This window comes from Typopeltis vanoorti, chromosome 18 (genome assembly GCF_054136105.1).
Source record: "Typopeltis vanoorti isolate ZY-2024b chromosome 18, IOZ_Tvanoo_1.0, whole genome shotgun sequence".
NCBI classification, from domain to species: domain Eukaryota; kingdom Metazoa; phylum Arthropoda; class Arachnida; order Uropygi; family Thelyphonidae; genus Typopeltis; species Typopeltis vanoorti.
Window position 1 is genome coordinate 27,191,507 of NC_143566.1, and position 18,958 is coordinate 27,210,464.

Genomic DNA, 18,958 nt, shown 5'->3' on the forward strand with positions numbered 1-18,958 from the left:
AGATGGTTTCAGGACTGTACAAGGATAGTTATGAGGATCGGCTGAGAGAATGTGGACTGCAGAGTTTGGTGGATAGAAGAAGGAGAGGTGATATGATTGAGACTTTTAAACTGTTGAGAGGTGGTTACAGGGTTGACACTGGGGAGTTCTTTCGCTTGGTTGATCAGCGGGAAGGAGTGATGACAAGAGGCCATCCCTGGAAGTAACGAAAGGAAACTGTGAGCAAGAGGGTAAGGAGTGGTTTCTTTGTGTGGAGGGTGGTTGAGCCGTGGAATGCATTGCCTGATGGAGTGGTGGGAGCGAGAACGGTCAGTGAGTTTAAAGAGTGGTATGATAGACTTTGTGTTTCTCAGGGGGGGGACCTCCCCTCAGTGAGTCTTGACAGACTTTATGTCTTAGGAAGGACCTCCCTCGATGAGTCTTTTGACTCCTTGGAGGCCTGAATAATAATAATAATAATAAAGATGTGTATGAATATTTCAATAATCATTGTCTTGATGTATTTCATGGTCTATTAACAACATTCTAGAGAAACTGTGGTTATATTTGTATATTGACTGGTCAAACTAAATTGCATATAAAAATTCATCAATATAATGTTGATTTGGACACTCATTTTAGCCTTCACAAAAGTTAAAGAATAGTATTATTTTAGGCTTTCATGGAATCAGAAGACAGTGCTGGCCATAAGTGTTAACATAAAGAAAATACAAAACAAAAATATTTAATTTATGTCTGTACATATATTTTACTTACAAAAATTGAATAAACAATTGCCTTTTTTTTTAAATGAATAAACTCCCATAACTACAGCAAAAACTACAAGTAAAAAATATGGAGGAAAATTGTAAATGTTGGCTGGCTGAGTGGCTAATAAGTATTAAAGTTATTAAATTAATGTAAGTTGCAAATAAAAGAATTGCATAATGGCATTAATTAGCAAACATTCTCTTTCACATAATGCTGTAATACATACAATTAAAAATATACACATGTTTATGTACCTGCATAAATACATTCATATTTATTATATATATTGCCAATAAGCATCACAGAGTAATAAAAGCAAGTGCACATCATTATGTAATCCTGAATTGATGTATAAACTACTTATCTTTATAGGCCTTCTACAAAAATATATATAAATAAAATATATTTCCTTATGTAGAATTCTGTTAAAGAATAACCACATCATTTAATAATACTTTTTTTTCCTCCTCTTTTTTTTTTTTTTTTTTTTTTTTTACGTCAGACGTAAGATGAAAAGAAACAGAAAAATGAAATCTTTAGACATATTCTTACCATACAAAAGGTAGAAGCTCTTTTAGAAACAAAGAAAACAAGCACAACACCAGTAATTAAATACAATTTCTGGATCAAAAAAACTTGTGTTCATTACTTTGCTGATGAATCTTACACGTTCTTCAATACATGATATAATGCTAAGAAAATGCCACCCAGTCAATATGCATAAAAATAAGATTTCCACATTTATAATAAAGGTTTTGTTTACTCAATTTTGATTCATAATTAATTCATATTCTATTAGTGTGTGCACAATGTTTTTAACAATTCAAATATTTTCAGATAACTTCCAGGAAAACCAGCAATAGCTGAAAAAATAAATATTAACCACCCAGCCACTAGATACCTTCAGCTACTCACACTTGTGATAAACTACTGTGCACTCAGAAGCATTTTACACTTATCTGACATTTTTATCCAGCTACAGACATTTTCATAGTCAAAAAATAAATTATTGATATCCCTAATGGACAGAATATTGTACCAGCAATCATTTCTGCTTCTATCACATAATTTGTAATCATGTTTATTTAGTAAGGCAGGAAGAAGCTGGAAGAGTGGTAAGGTGAATATTTTAATGATAAGTTTTGTCATACGAACTAACTCAATCTTTTGAACTCCTGATATATATATATATATATAAAGCAAACTTTAATTCTTAGGTTCTTTAAACTGCATTAATGAAATAAGTGATTTATTTATAGTTTCGTTTCTTTGCTACCAAGAACAAATCTTTGAAACACATTCTTTGTATAAATTATTTTTAAAAAAAAATGACATGCCTCCTCCCACCTGCAGATGTTATGGTTAAACTCTAGATGCAGAACAGGTAAATGCCTGAGTAATATGATGGTTAATTATAGGAGTATGAATTATTCTTTTTCGCATATTGTCATATTTTAATCCATGCTTCTATACTTTTTTTTCTGTTCTGATGAACTGAAGGGTGCATAAAATAAAAATAAAAAATCTGGTGGAATGTGACACAGCATATATCAAAACTGCAATCCTTGTATAGTTCTTGTCAACAATTTATACACACTTCTGAGATTCTTTTTTTCTGATCTTAAGAAAAACGGATTTCCTTTATAGCTGCTTTCCTGCACCTGTTGTGAGTTCCATACTAATAATGTTTTTACACATGCAGTGTTAATGCTTCAGTTTTCTGCTTATACATTTTCAAAAATGTCTATTGGCTTTTGCTACACATTTTCACACTAAAGAAGGAAAGATACAAATATATATATATTAGGATTTTTCTGTACAGCAAATAGAGCAGTATTATTTAAAAAAAAAAAAAGCATTAAAAGATGTAATACATAAGAAACCTTTCCAAACAAGTATATTATTATTTATTACTATTATTTTTATCAAAGAAATACAGAAATCAAAAGAACCTATGAGTTACATCCACTACTTTTCACATGGAAAATAATTTATTTTCTACAGATATAAAATCAAGTGGAACCAAATGATTCCTCTCCTCTCAAATATTTGGTAATGATGTTCCTTCATGAACATTCACTCAAGGCATTTCTCAACCTGTGGTCTGTGACGATAGGACAGGTGGTCCACAGGCAGACTTAAATTAATTAAATAAATATATATATTTTTAGTTATCCAAACAAATTAAAATTGAATAAGTAAAATTATTGAAATCAAATGGAGATTTAAAAAAAACAAATAGCATCAGAACGTTCAAAGGCAGAAGCAATAAAACTATTGTTGTTCATTTCACCACTCATCATTCTGGCACTACAATAATTTGCAGCAGCAGAATGACGAATAATAAGAGGGGTGAAGTGAACAACAATATAGTTTATTGCTTCTGCTTCCCTTGTTGTTTTGTTAGATTTGAAGTGAACAGGTGTTATCCACATTTCAACCAATTGCTTGTTGTTCATTGATTTTTATTACTGAAGGTTTTCCTCCTTCAACCAAGGCTCAGTATACCTTCAGAAGTGCTAAATGATACTTGGACAAAGTGTGTCGTGAGTTAACCCCAGTATTTATATATTTTTTGGAAACGTTTTTTAATAATGGAAAAGTGGCTTAGAACTAGTGGTTTGAAAAGAAGAGCAAATGAAACAGGTGATGCTAATCCTAATTGTGATACACGTGTTGTAACAGCAAGTAAATCTGATACTATTAAAGTAGAAGAAACAAGCAGTTCAAAGAAAAAATAGAGTAGGAAATATAACAGTTCATATTTGGAATTCGGGTTTACCTGGTGTGGAGATGAAAGTGAACAGAAACCCCAATGTGTTTTGTGTTATGAAATTTTGTCGAACAAGTGCATGAAACCAGCGAAACTCCAACATTTAGAAACTAAACATTGTGATGTGAAAAAAGAAAGAAAGCCAATTTCAGCAATGCTTAGCGACATTAAATCATGGGAAAGATGTAGTTTCAGCCAAAAGTTTAATTAATAGCAAAGCACTGGAAGTATCTATCTCTAAATTTGCACATAGCGAAAACAGGGAAACCTCATTCTATCGGGGAAAATTTACTACTTCCAGCTATAAAAGATGTGGTAAAAATTATGGTTGGCAACAAGTTACTAAAAGATATTGATTTGACTCCTCTTTCAATGACACAGCAGGTGACTCTTTAGTAGAATTCTTCGTAGAATCTCATTTAATCAAAAGAGTTAAGAAGAGCCCTTATTATGCGTTACAAATAGATGAGACTACTGATCTTACAGATGATGCGCAGTTAATATGCTATGTAAGATATGTGCATAACAACATTCATGATGATATTCTGTTTTGTAGAACTTTGTCATCCCGAACTGGAGGAGAAATATTTCACACTCTGAATAATTACATAATACACAAAGGAATCCAGTGGGAAAAATGCATGGGCTTTTGTTGGGATGAAGCTCACACCCTTACAGGCAAGCATAGTTGGGGATTGTTTCTATGGTCAAGGAAGTGGCTCCAGATATGAATCGGGTATATTGTTTATGAAACAATGTATGACATAGAGAAAGGTGGGCCTCCAAAGGAATGCCACCAGAATTTAAAACTGTGCTATACAACGCTGTAAAGCTACTTCATTTTATTAAGGCTCGAATGTTAAATAACAGGTTCTTCTATTCAGTACTCTGCGACTGAATGGGCAGTGAATATATACAACTTTTACTTCATTCTGAAATTTGCTGGCTTTCCAAGGGCAAAGTACTAACAAGATTATTTCAATTAAGGCACAAAGTTTTATTGTTGGTATATAAACGCAATTCTAATTTTGCATCACGGTTATCAACACTATCCTATCTTTCAGACATTTTTTTCGAAATTAAATGAACTAAATCTCTCCCTTTAGGGAAATTCTTTAACTGTTCTTGATGCCTACGACAAAAGGCATTCGAGAGAGGGGGGGGGGGAACACCATAACATGATTAGTACAAATCACATGTGTATATACAGCATACGGTCACTGGTGGGAAAACAGCATGGGTTGGACTGTTCATAGATATCGGGAAGGACCTCACATAACAGGATGTCTTAAATTTTTTTGCTGCTCATAGAAAACTCATCAGGGAAATAAGGCGATTCATATCAGCCAGGAGTGTGTGTGGATGAAGGGGGGGGGGGTATTAATGGCTTTGGGATGTTCTGAGTGAAATTTTTGGGTATATGCAGGGGATGGTTTGGACAGTAGAAGGGATGTCAAGTTCGTATTCAGTATTATGATGAATGGAGTAAGATAAGAACAACATTTTTTCCCTCACCTCACAATGCACTTAGCGAATGGAACAGTTTACATGTCACAGGTCAAATCAGAGTGTGTGTGTGAAAATAAAAGTTGTTGGGATAGCTTCATTAGTATGGGCAGATGAATGGGGATAACATATAAAAGCTGCTGTGGGTAGATGAATGAAGGTATCAGCGGGACGGTGCTAAAACAAGCTGTTGTGGGGTGAGCTTAATGAGTGTGGGTAGATGAATGGGGATAACATAAAATATAAAAGTTGCTTTGGGCAGATGAATGGCAGGTCTCAAGGGGACGGCGCTGACATACCCATTCATTTGCCCACAGCAACTCAGAAACTGATACCTCTTATTTGTTTAATAAAAATTAAAACTTTTTCAGTGATGATACACTTTTAATCGTTTACTTCCAACTTAAAATGTTATAAAGGCACAGTTTTTCCAAAATGTTGGTAATCCCCACATACATTAAAAAAAAAATTACATAACTTAGTGGTCCATAGAATTGGTTTAGGCATTTCACTGCCTTGAGCTTAGAAGGGTTGAGAAATGCTGTTTTAAGGTGCTTCTTGCAAAGAGCCGAACTTTAATACCAATGAACACACCTATTTTTAATACATGAGAAGTGGTCATCCATAGCATTTATTATTTATTTTTTAATGTTCGATCATCTTTCTCCACCTGTAAATCTCATGGATAAAACAACTGCATCAACTGTTTTGTATCACATGTACCTTTGTTCAATTTAGTTGTTTTCGATTAAAGATGCCTAAAGTTAGAATAAACTAGTAAAGAAGTGATCAGAAGTTCATGTGCTTTTTCAAATTATCAGAAATTGGTGCAGTTCTGGTAATATCCGCAGCTAATCTTGACTTGGTATGCAAGGATTTGATAATATAATCAATATAAATGATAATAAGCATTTGTATGGCTGAAAGTTCATACTTTTTAATTCGTTTAGTCCTAGTCATTCAGCTAATGCTAATGTTATGCACATAGGCTGAAGAACTTCGTGTACCGCAGGATAAGGTCTGTCCTTAGTCCATCCATATCTGTGGGATTATGCCTGGAAGTCAGAATCCTGCCTAGCCACTGCAGTAATGCCATTTGTGCTCTGTACATTAAAAGACAGCACTAGCTACAGTTACATTCATACTGTTAAAGTATAATTACTCTGGCAATGAGGCACTAGAACAGAAGCATTAACCGGCCATGACATCTATAGAGACGTCCAGCTAAATCTGGATATGATTCTGTAACACCCATTAAATAACATGGATAAGGGATAAGAAGTGCAATTTGAAGTCTTATAATTCATTCAATAAGAAGTCTCATTATTTCATCCACCTCGGCTGGTAGGAAGGTTAATGCAGCCAGAGAGTGTATGACTGCTGCTTCCTCTGCCATACTATAGGTGTCACGTGGGCACCAAATTGTCTACAGACAGGATAGCTATTGGTCTGGGTGTTGTGCTTAGAAGGGCAGCTACCATACTGTGATCTACCAAGATTCATCTTCTGACTAATCTCAGTGAATTATTTTGGGCTAAATTAATCATTATAAAAGGAAGAACGGGAGAGGAGGTATCTCATTATGAAGTACATGATGCTGGCTAACAAACAGAGACAAATGAGGTTAGTTACATGTAGGGTGGTGTAAAGGTAAATTTTTAACAACTGAATTTGTAAAAATGCAGTGGGTTCTTCCTTTGTGAGAATTACTACCCCCAAAAAAATATATAAATGAATTTCATTATTAGCAAATATCTGATATTTAGGGTAATGAAAATTCTTGACTAATGTTGAGCCTGGGAATGTTATTTCCTTAAGCAGCAGCCCAGGCAAAATTAAGTGGATATTTGTTGAAAAATAATATTCCTGTAAAGTTGCTAGTGGAGATAACCTCTGTACAGACTGTTGTGTAAGGAAAGGAAGCACAAAGGATGAAATAAGCATACACGGACAATTCCAGGCTGAATTTTTCATTTCAACACAATACAAGCTTAGCATTTGCCATTGTGGATTGAAGTGTATACTGCTCTACAGTTTATAGCCATTGTCAGTTGAACTGGCTTGTGTAAGCTGGCTCAAGCACACCACTGGTTATGTTAAGAAAAGGATATTCCATGAAAGAGTAAGGAGGAAGCAGGTTTTGCACATACGAAAGGTTGCAAAACTTACACAGCATGGTTGTGATGATGTGAGATGATAGTTCAGAAGAAACTTTTTTTTTTTAACTGGAGGTTTTTTTAAAAAAAAAAAAACTGCTGTGGATCAAGAATGGCATAATCTATATGGCTGGTCACTGCTTTATGTTATGTGTTTACATGTTTAAGGAAGAGGTGGAACAACACCCATTAAAGTACCCTGTAAAAGAGGCATAGGACAGAAATAGAACACATGAGAAAGTGGCATAAATTAATCAAACAGCTCTTTTGCATTAAGCATTTTTAATGACCACACTTCTATTTGTTAGAAGTGTGGTCTCTTTTGTGTGAAATATGACAGGATTCCATTCTGCTGGTACTGAAGATGATAGTGCTGTCCTCATCTCACCAAAATATGTCAAACAGGTCAATGTTCAAGGCATTGATTATGGAAGATCCTATAGTTTTGAATATATGAGTACAAGCAATGCAAAGTTTAATGGATGATGTGGATCAAGAATGGCATAATCCATATGGGTGGTCAATGACTGGTGGTAAAGGAGTTGATTGTATGATTTCCTCCATTACTTTCCGCATGATGTAAGTGCAATGGGGATAGTATGGTTTTGAGGAGAGGAAGGAGATACCCTATCCTCGAAAGTTAAGTGATCTTGATGGGCTCTTTTGAGTTATAATCAAGTCATCTAAGGCCATGGTGTTTTTTTTGGGGGGGGTTTTATGGTGCAAGGACAACTACAGTCCTTGTAAAGATCACAGAAATTATACAAGGGAAAAATACACATAACTCTCTTTATGTGTGTTTTAGTTATCTGCAATTTTTTTAATATAGGCAGTTTCATTTTGGTAGTACATAAGTACTATTGCTGTTATTTATCCAAGGTTATGGAAGCCTCCACATATGCACCTTGTTTCCTACTTCTGTCTGCTGTATTCAGTGGTTCAGTATCCATTTTGGGTCCCAACATTTCATTTTGGAAACATAGAAAGCACTTCCTTTTTGATGTGTATTCTGCTATGCATTAAGGAAGGCTTACTATATCAATTGGGTAGTGGTGGTGTTTACATATGAAAATGCTTCATGCACAAACATTGTTTGCTTACACCTGGGGGAAAAGATTAAACAAGAACATAATTTCTTGAAATTTAAATATATTACATGACCAAGTGAAAAAACTCTATCTGATCCAGTGTTTCATAAGTTGATACACCTCTTACCTATTCGTATATGGGAAATTATGATTTTGTATTGATTTAACCTTCTTGGGTCTAGCTCTCACTGCTGAGACTTCAAATAAAGGTCAAATATGGTCTGGATATACAAGCAATACTGTTACCACTTTAAAAACTACAATGATCATAAAAGAGAAGTTAATTTTCCGACATGCAATAATAAAGACTCATTCCACAATATGGATTCTCCTTCTTTTGACATGCACAGAAGTGTCGAAGGGTCTCTTATCTGTGGACGTACTATAAATACCATTGTACTGAGGATTGTATTTGAAAAAATCTAAAAATGTTTCAGTTGCTTTCCACTTTTATACTGTTTCATTAAGAAAGAGTATGTTAATTATTAAAATTAACGATGGAAAATGTTTGTAATAAGCAATCACCTCTGGATCTGAAGATACCCCTATGAATGACATGTTGTCCATGTGTTCTCTAACCACCAATAGTTTTGGATCAGCTGGAACTGTTTCTTCTTCCTCATTGTCATCCTCCTGATTATCCCATAGAACATCTTCAGCAATCTCTTCCTGGCTGAGAATTTAGTAGCCGGGGTCTCTCTCATCGATGTCTAGCCGTTGTTCATTGTCATTCTCACTGACATTATCACCAGCTTGCATCAAAGTTTCAAGGAAATCAGAGGTTTCAAAACCTCTGAAATCGTATTTTGGTTCACTACCGTTCAGTAATTTGGTAAAACCATTACCCAATGTTGTAATCTATCTGCTTTCAAGCGGCAGCAAAATTAAAGATGGTGGACTTGATGTTGCATGCATGCAAATTTTGAAGTGTCCTGGCTCCTCTCATATCTTCTTTGGGATCGTTTTCATTCTCCAAGACGACCATAACCTCTTCAAGAAACTTCTTCTTATACAAACTCTTGCAGGCAACAATGGCTCCCTGGTCTATAGGCTGTATTATACAGGGTGTCCCAAAATTCACGCAAGAAGTAATTTTGATAGAAAACATAGGTTTATAATTAAAAATTGTAATTTCTTATTGATTCATAAAGTATACAGTATAGGGTTATGCATGGAATAGCATATCGGGTAAATGGCCTCCACGGTTTTGCTGGCACATACGCACTCTTTTGTTGAAATTTTCCATGACCATTTTGCATAAATGTTGCTGAATTTCGTTGATACAGCGCTCAATTTCCTCCTTCAAGGCGTGGGTGGTCGTGGGCTTGTTGGCATAAACCTTAGACTTCAAAAAATCTCAAAGAAAAAAGTCCAACAGCGTTAAGTCACATGATCTGGGCGGCCAATTCTGATCACCAAAACGGGAAATTCACGACCAGGAAATGACTCATGCAGTAATTGAATTGTTTCTCGGGCTATGTGGCACCGTCTTGTTGAAACCACATGTCGTCCACATCCATATCTTGCAATTTAGGCACAAAAAACTGGATTATCTGTCGCGATAGCAAGCACCATTAACTGTTATTGCCTTACCAGCTGCATTTTCGAAGAAGAATGGACTGATGATGCCTCCAGCCCAAAATCTGCACAAAACAGTGACACGTTGTGGATGCATTTGTTTCTCAACAATCACTCGTGGATTTTCTGAACCCCAAATGCAACAATTTTGTCGATTAACGAAGCCATCAAGATGAAAATGAGCCTCATCGCTGAAGATGATTTTGTTCGAAAAATAAGCATCCACTTGTTGTTGTTCCATAATCCATTCAACGAACTCTCTTCGCTATGTGTGGTCAGTAGGCTTCAGTTCTTGAGTCAATTGAACTTTGTAAGCATAAAGATGCAAATCTTTCGTGAGAATACGCTGCAGAGAGCTTTTCGAAATGCTCAATTCAAGACCACGATACCGAATTGATGTTCCTGGACACTCAGCAACACTCTCACGAACTGCTTCGATGTTTTCTGTTGAACGACTTGTTGAAGGATGGCCAGAGTGTATAAGATCACTAATTGATCCAGTTTCCTTGAATTTTTTTATTAATCTTTTCACAGTTGATGAAGTTAAATCACTATTCCGACCATATTTTGTACGAAAATTGTGAACTGTATCGTGTAGCTGCCAAACCTTCATTATTTTTAAAATATTGCTCAACAATGAAAATGCGTTGTTCTTTTGTGTAGTGCTCCATTTTTAATAACCCTGAACTCTCAGCTGTCACGCCGTCTTTTTTTTCTCGTTGGCAACACTTTACCGCACAAATGGCGCTAAATTTAAATCTTGCATTTTGGGACACCCTTTAGAAGTGGTGTTTGGAGGAAGGAAGATACATTTTATTATTCCAGTTCTAGTAACCAACTTCTCAGCATTAGGATGGGCTGAATGCATTATCAAGAAGTAAAACAGCTTTTACATCTTCAGGAGAGATTGTCAGGACCTCTTCTTGGTAGTTTTGCACTTCAGGTATGAAGTGATTGAAAAACCAGTCAGAAAAAACGTCACTTCTAAACCAGGCATTCCTTGAGATGGAATAAATGACAGGCAACTGGTTCATAACATTCTTTAAAGTGTGAGGCTTTCGTGCTCTTCCGACTACCACTGGCCTTAGCACAAAGTAGAGCTGTAATGCACTCCTTGTTTAATATACAGCCAGGTGTGCTAATTTCATGTTTGTTCGCAAGGGTATTTTTGGAAACAGCACGATAGAACAGGCTGGTCTTATCTGCATTGTAAACTTGAGACAAAATAAGACCCTCAGATTCAATGACTTCATTGATGTATTTTCTGAAAGGCTCAACTTTTTCCACATTGCCGCTCAGTGCTTCACCACATGTTTGCCTGTTCATAATGCCATGTGTTTATGAACGCGCCAAAGCCACCCATTACTCGCCTGGAACTGTATGCCCATGTGTTGTGCCAGTTTTACAGCAGCCGACCTTAGTTCAACACCATGAACAACAACTAAACTGCTGTTGAACGAATCACTTGTAAACTCTCTCTTCTAAATTCTTATGCTTGGCCAACTTCATGTTTCTTACCTGCCACAGTGAAACACTTTTGGAGCTCTCAATGCTATATTTAGTGAAAACGGAGTAGGTTTGTTTTTATTTTTATGTATGTCTGAAACTGTTTGCTTTTTCACCCTATAAAGTTCACAAACATGAGCAACAGGTGCACCGCTTTCCAACCTTTATTAACTCAAGTTTCTGTGCTATCGTCAAGTTTACTCGTTTTCTTTTAACGCCAGACATATTAACTAATATTAATGATTAATAATGGTTTAACTAAAAATTACTCCAGCAACAGGCTAACACCGTGTTTTGCACTAGCAATATGCTACCAAACCAAAGCTCATGCACGCGTGTGAACTAGTATGCATGAAATATCGCTTCCAATTAACCATCATATTATTTATTTGTCAAATTATGTCCGTTGAATTGAGAGTTTACTGTAATGTAAATGATCTGGGGGGGGGGGGAGGCTGATAAGTTTTGATAGACACCTAGAACAAACGAGATTTTTTTTTCACTAGAGGTCATACCAGTAGAATAACATGTGATCAAATCATTGTTTCTTTAGCTTGTCTTGTGTATTGATGTATGCTCCAGATGATGATCTTGATGTGAAGATCGAAACGTCGGGATAATAAAGTTTTTTTAACACGGTTGTAAATTCCATAAATTTTTATAATAAATGCTGATCACGGTGTAACGCTAAAAGAAAGGATTATAATAATTCATGGAGATTTGACCCACAAGCGATGCAATCAATACGATAAGCTGAAGATTCAAGTTTCAAATTTGATCAATCGACTGGCTTTTTTAAAGTGGTGTAGGGACAGCAATATCACTCCTAATTGCATCAGACTAAAGAGAAAATTCACCTCAACAAAAGTGCAACAAATATACCACCGCATGGAGAAAGCACTTCTCAGAGAGCAGATCCAAGCTACCAGAAAGAACCTAGCCGCTACACAAAACCAGCTACTAAGAAAAAACTGAACTTTTAAGCTACGTAAACAAAGATATCTGGATGATCCTAGAAAAGATTATGGACAACACAGCAAACCACATCCTCCAAACGAAAAAAGGAAACCTAATTTCCAAAGACTAAAAGAACGACAAAACCAGCTGCCATATTCAAAGTTTGCCACAGTGAACAACAACAACCAACCAACCAGAAGCAAGAAACAACAGGAGCCACCAATCACCCACAGGTATCGATAACATAGTCAACCAATCTAACCATGCTCTAAACAAAGATGAAGGTTTAAATTTTGCTATAGCACCGAAATCAATAAACAAACTTGAATTTATGTGTAATATTGAAAGAGGCCTAAGATTCATCCCTAATAATATACGTTTAGAAACTGCCAACATTTTAAATCATAACAAAACAATAACAAGCAACGTTACTAAACACGAATTAACAGCAATAAAATCACTTAAAATAAATCAGAACATACTAATAACCAGAGCTGATAAAGGAAATGCCACCGTTATTTTAAACCGTACCACTTACGTAGAAAAAATGAATCTGCTGGTCTCTGACAATAACACATACAAATTAGTTAACTACAACCAAACCAACAGAATAAAAAACAAAACAGAGAAACTATTTAAGTCAATTACCACTTGGCCCGAAGATACGGTCAAAAAACTATTTCCTCACTATGCGCGCTCCCCAAGAATTTACGGGCTACCGAAAATTCACAAAGAAAACACACCGTTAAGACCTATAGTTGAAGGAATTGATAGCCTGACGTATCACTTAGCCAAAAAATTAGCGGCAACACTCAACGAGTTGGTAGGTCAATTCCCCTCCTATATCAAAAACACACAACACTTCATAAATAGCATCAAAGACATTACATTAGAAAAAGATGATTTATTAGTCAGTTTTGACGTCCCTGCCCTCTTCACGAATGTCGCAATCAATGACACAATCCTTCTCCTACAGAACAAATTCCCTTCAGATATCACGCACTCTTTGCGCATTTACGGTCGGGTTATTTTGCATGGCAAAACGCCTTCTATTACAAAAAGAAGGCACAGCCATAGGCTCGCCATTATCTCCCCTATTGCTAACTTTTACATAGAACATTTTGAGCAACTTTCCTTAGATTCCTCCCCTTTAAAACCCAAAGTCTGGCTTAGATACGTTGACGATGTTATAGCGATCTGGTCCCATGGCCACCAGATATTAGACACATTCCTTAGCCACCTAAACAAACAACACAAATGCATACAATTCACAATTAAAATTGAAAAACACAACATACTTCCGTTTCTGGATACACTTGTCACACGTCTTCCCTCTGGCAATCTTTCCTTCATGTTTACCAGAAACCGACACATACGGGACAATATATACACATAAACTCCTACCACCACCCAACACAAAAACTAGGTGTCAACAGCACGCTAAAAAACAGGGTGCAGACGATCTGTTCCAACGAACAGGCACTAAAAGACGAATTTAAAATTATCTTTAATACTTTCCAAAAAAAAACAGATACAGCCAAAACACTATTAACAAAATTCTCTACAAAACCTCAATAAAAAACAAAGGCAAACCAGACTACAGTAAAACTATAACCATTCCCTACATTAAAGGAACATCAGACAAAATAAACAGAGTACTACAAAAATACAACCTCAAAGCCACCTTTAAACCTCCTGCAAAATTAAAAAGCTTACTCAACTCATCCAAAGACCCACTCCCTCCACTAGTCCACCCTGGAGTATACCGGATTTATTGTACTTGCAACATACCATATATAGGAGAAACAGGACGCACAATTCCTATCAGACAAAAAGAACATAAATGACACATTAAATATAATAATTATGGTGAAGCTGGCCTTTCTGATCATGCCCTGAATTCCTTACACAGAATTGACTGGAAAAACACTAGCTGTCTACATTGCACTAACACATGGTATGAACGAAAATTCAAGGAAGCATGTGAGATTATTATCAACCACCCCAATCTGAACAATAATGATGGTCTAAAAATCCCAAACATGGAAGGTATATATTCGACCCACGGAACGTTTCTCACTAAGAACAACTATAAACAGGACTGTAGAAAATCCAGTATCTTAAAAGAAAAAATAAGAATTGTAATACTAAAAATAGGACATCATTGTTTCTGAAAGAAAACCATCTGAAAGAATGTTTATTCCTGTCATCGTAAATAGAATTTAGCTTGATGCAATTTTTTTTTTCCACTAGAGGTCATGCCAGTAGAATAACATGTGATCAAATCATTGTTTCTTTAGCTTACAGTTAATAATGTAACTCAGCTTGTCTTGTATATTGATGTATGCTCCAGATGTGAAGATCGAAACGCCGGGATAAATAAAAAAGTTTTTTTTAACATGGTTGTAAATTCCATAAATTTTTAAAATGAATGCTGATAACCTGTAACTCTAAAAGAAAGGATTAAAATGAAATGAGATTAAAGCAACTGATATAACCACAAGAAAGAACACATTTTAAAACCCTTTAACTCCCCCATGTTTCATCAAATTGTAATAACTTGCTCTTTTTCTTTTAGGATATTTAAGAAGACATGTCAGGGGGTTTCGAAGAAATTTGAAGACAGAGTTTTTCTGCAAGAAAAGTCTGCAACTCGGATTCACCAAACTTTGTGTGAGACTTTAGTGGACTATGCTCCAGCATATCCAACAGTTGCTAGATGGGGAAGGGGGGGCAAGTATAAAATTGGGCATCCTGAGACAACAGATGCCCACAGGTCAGGGAGACCATCCATAGTAGTGAACACCAGAAAACATAATGCTGTGCATGCTATGATCCTTGATGATAGACTAATTATCTAGCTCTCAGCGAAGTGGGTCCCCAAATGTTTGAATGCCGACCAAAAGAGAGAGAGAGTTTGTTGTCATCTCAAGGGATTTGGGGTCATTTTGAGAAATCAGGTGCAATTTTTTTTTTTGGCTTGTCTTGTGACTGTTGATGAAGCATGGCTTCATCACTATGACCCAGACATTAAACAATAATCAATGGAGTGGAAACACAAAGGTTCTCCATGGCTAAAGAAGTTCTGAACCCAAAAGTCACCAGGGAAGGTTCTTGCCATTTTGATCTTGCCATATGGATGATGCAATCCTTACCAAGGATTGCATCATCCATATTTACCTAAAAAAAAAGTGAAACTGTTACAGCAACAGTTTATTCAACAGCTGTGAAGGAATTGAAGGAGGTACTGAAGAAAACATCATGGGAAACTGAGCAGAGGCATGTTGATTTTGTAGGACGATGCATCTGCTCACACTTCTCATGAAAACCAGCAGACAATATTCAACTTGAGCTTTCAATGTCTGCCTCACCCACTCTATATGCAAGACCTGGCCCCATCTGACTATTTCCTATTCTCAGATGTAAAGAAACACTTGAAAGGAACAACATTTACCACAGACGATGAAGTCATAGCTGCAGCAGCATAATGCTTCGTGGGGAATATGTACAATAATGTGTAAGTTACCTGGTTCTACCTCAATTCCTTCATGATGATTATGACAACTTTTCAGCACATCCTTCGTATATACGGTGAGAAACACTGATTTTCTGTAAAAATGGGTGATAAAATCAGATTAAGTGTACAGGACTCAGCCAGAGTATGAATACAGCTAAAATAGTGACTGCACTCATTGAAAAATGAGGGCAGTCAATTAAAACATTGTTTCTCAAAGTATGGCCTGAAGCCCACTAGTGGGCTATGTTGTTTTTGCTGGTAACCTGCAAGAGAATTTTATTAATAAATAAACACACACTATCTTTGTAAATTTTCAGATATAGTTTAGAATACCATATATTAAAAATCCTATTAATTAGAAAGTTTTTACATAATTTGTTAATTTAACCTAAATATAATAACAATCATAATATTTTGCTACATGCTGTATACCTCCAACATGTGAGAATATAATGGTAAATAAAATCACTCACTGTGTATCACTAAGGTATGCTGAGAAATATTATCCTACTTTTCTTCCACCTTAATTTTCCAGTGAAAAATATTAAGATTGTGCAGGTTATGTCAACTGTTCCACAATTTTGCACAGGGATGACATGAAGCTTGCCTTTGGTGAGTAAATATGATTTATCAGTGAAGGATGGGATATGGGAGCAAGTGGGCCCTGAGTTCTATAATTTATCTGAGTGGGCCATAGCCAGAAAAGTTTAAGAGACCATGAATTAAAATATGATTGATGGTTAGTTGGGTACTACAGAACTCACATACAGGCATGTCATCACCCCTTAATAGGAAGTAGTGTATGAGATGACTTATGAGGAGCTAAGCAAGAACAATTTTCTCATTAAGGATCCTGCTTAGACACTAGACTGCCAAAATTTAATTTCAGGCTTGATTCAACAGAGCTTATTATTGGTATCTATTCCATATGACTTCCACTAGGATAAAGGTTTCGGTCTTATGATCTGCCTGTGCCCCTATGCTGATTACATGCAGATCAGCAGATCATAAGACAGAAACTTTTGGTGGAAGCTTGAGAAACAAGCTGACCCAGCCACAATATCTGCATCCTCTTTTCCCTTAATCCCAACTTGGCTTGGAATTTAACAGAAGCACACATCCAAGTGGAAATTCCATAACTGAGAGAACTTTCTTCTTCCAGGGTTTCTGGAAGAAGAAAATTTTGATTCTGGGGTGTTGGTTGTTTAAGTGTGTTAGGAAGGAGAGGGGTGTATCGGAGCCATGTGGCCAAATAGCGAACACATCATCAACATAGCGAAGCCATATGGTTGGTTTTTGTGGGGCAGAGGCTAAGGCTTTTTCTTCAAAGGTCTCCATAAAGAAATTAGCCAAGGGTGGGGAGAGTGGTGAACCCATGGCTGTCCCCTCTATTTGTTTGTAGAATTTTCCCTGCCAAACAAAATAGCCTGAGTTCGTTGTGAACTGAAATAGGGCTGTGATATCGGGAGGAAATTTAGCTTGGATTAGCTCTAAAGATTCTTTGAATGGGACATTTATGAATAAGGAGGAGATATCAAAATGACCATTAAGTCAGTGTGTTTGAGTGTAAGGTTTTCTAAACTGGCTTTGAAGTGGGCTGTTTTTTATGTGTGAAGGTGTGTTGCCAGTAAAGTGTGTGTGAGAGCTTTGGTAAAATGTTTAGCTAGTTTGTATGTGGAGGAATCAATGGCATTCACTATGGGACGTAATGGCACATTATCCTTATGTATTTTTGGGAGTCCATAAATACGGAGGGGGGGGGGTAAGGAGTTAAATGGTTTTAATTTGATAGTGACTTCCCCAGGCCAAGAAGTGACCTTCTTAAGGAGCCTGTGCAGTTTTCTTCTAATTTGTGAGATTGTACTCGATAGGGAGGTAAGTAGCCCGATCTAACAATAGAGCATTCAGCTTACCTGTATAATCCTTTTGGTTAAGCAATACTGTGGCGTTCCCTTTATCCGCTTTGGTGATTATTATTTCCTTGTTTTTCTTTAGTTCTAGTAGAGATTTAATTTCTTTACTGGGCATGTTAGTTTTTGGTGGTTTTGCTTTGGTCAGAACACAAGCCACATCCAGTCTAATATTGTTGGCGACATGGTTTGGAAGGTGTCGTATTCTGCATTCAATTCGTATCATAATATCTTCAGCAGGTATTCTTGCAGCTCTAAGCTGTCCTGCTTTGGCCAAACAGGCAGAACAGCTAATATCAGAATTTCAGAACACAAGGACTACATCTGGTTTCACCAGTACAGTCACTCAGGTCTTGCAGATCATGCGCTGGATACCCACCATAGAATATGGTGGAAGAAAGCCACGATAATACACCATAGTAAATGCAAATACGAATGACTTTTCATGGAATCAGCCTCAGCCAAACCTCAACAAATTTGGTTGCATGAGACTGCCCCAAATTTGGGAAACCTACATCAGAAGACCTTCAGCCCAATCGCCCAAGAATACCAACGTTGCCCACTAGGGTTCACCATCAGGACTTTTAGGAGAAAGAATAGCTTCCTACTTCGTCCTCATTTACTGTTTGTTGTGCCTGCATGTACATGTCTTGTTTTTAAGTTCCTGTGAAAATGGCAACGTGACGTTGCCGAAATATTGGAAGTGTATTAAAATTTATTTTAATGTATATCCTAGTATACTTTGTAATTTTCTTAAGCTATTTAGCAAAAATGCATAACCAATGTCTAAGCCTATCCAAGAGAATTACGATAATCCATGGAGATGATATTGCACGTGAGGCCCGTCATTAAGGTAAAATGAAGTTGAAGCTATCAAGACAACTAAATCGTCTCGCCTTCCTAAAACGCTGCTGGGATAATCAGGTAATCCCAAACTGTGTCAACTTTTAGCACCGTTTCTCTTCGCTAAAGGCTCTTCGTATTTATAACCGCGCCAGCCAAGCTTTGCTCAGGGAAGAAATCGTTACGACTTGCTGTTTACTGAATGATGCTAACTTAGCTATCCAGGCACTCGAAGATGACCTTTCAAGCACCTTAAGCCACAAAATTTGGTGTATTTAATACGACATCTCGTGCACTGCTGCGGAGAAAGAATTTAAAAAAGTACAAGATCGACACATCAAAAATTTGAAAATTTAAAGAAGTCTAACTCGAAA

At 36.5% G+C, this 18,958-nt stretch overlaps 1 protein-coding gene across 1 annotated transcript in view; it reads right to left on the reverse strand.

The window, feature by feature from the left end:
- Nucleotides 1-569: 569 nt before the first annotated feature.
- The window catches only part of LOC150096566 (AP-1 complex subunit gamma-1-like), a 449,674-nt gene continuing 431,285 nt past the window's right edge, over nt 570-18,958 (reverse strand). Inside the window, exon 23 of the mRNA XM_090408538.1 lies at nt 570-2,522. The gene's annotated coding sequence lies outside the window, so the exon portion shown is untranslated. The remainder of the gene's footprint in view (nt 2,523-18,958) is intronic.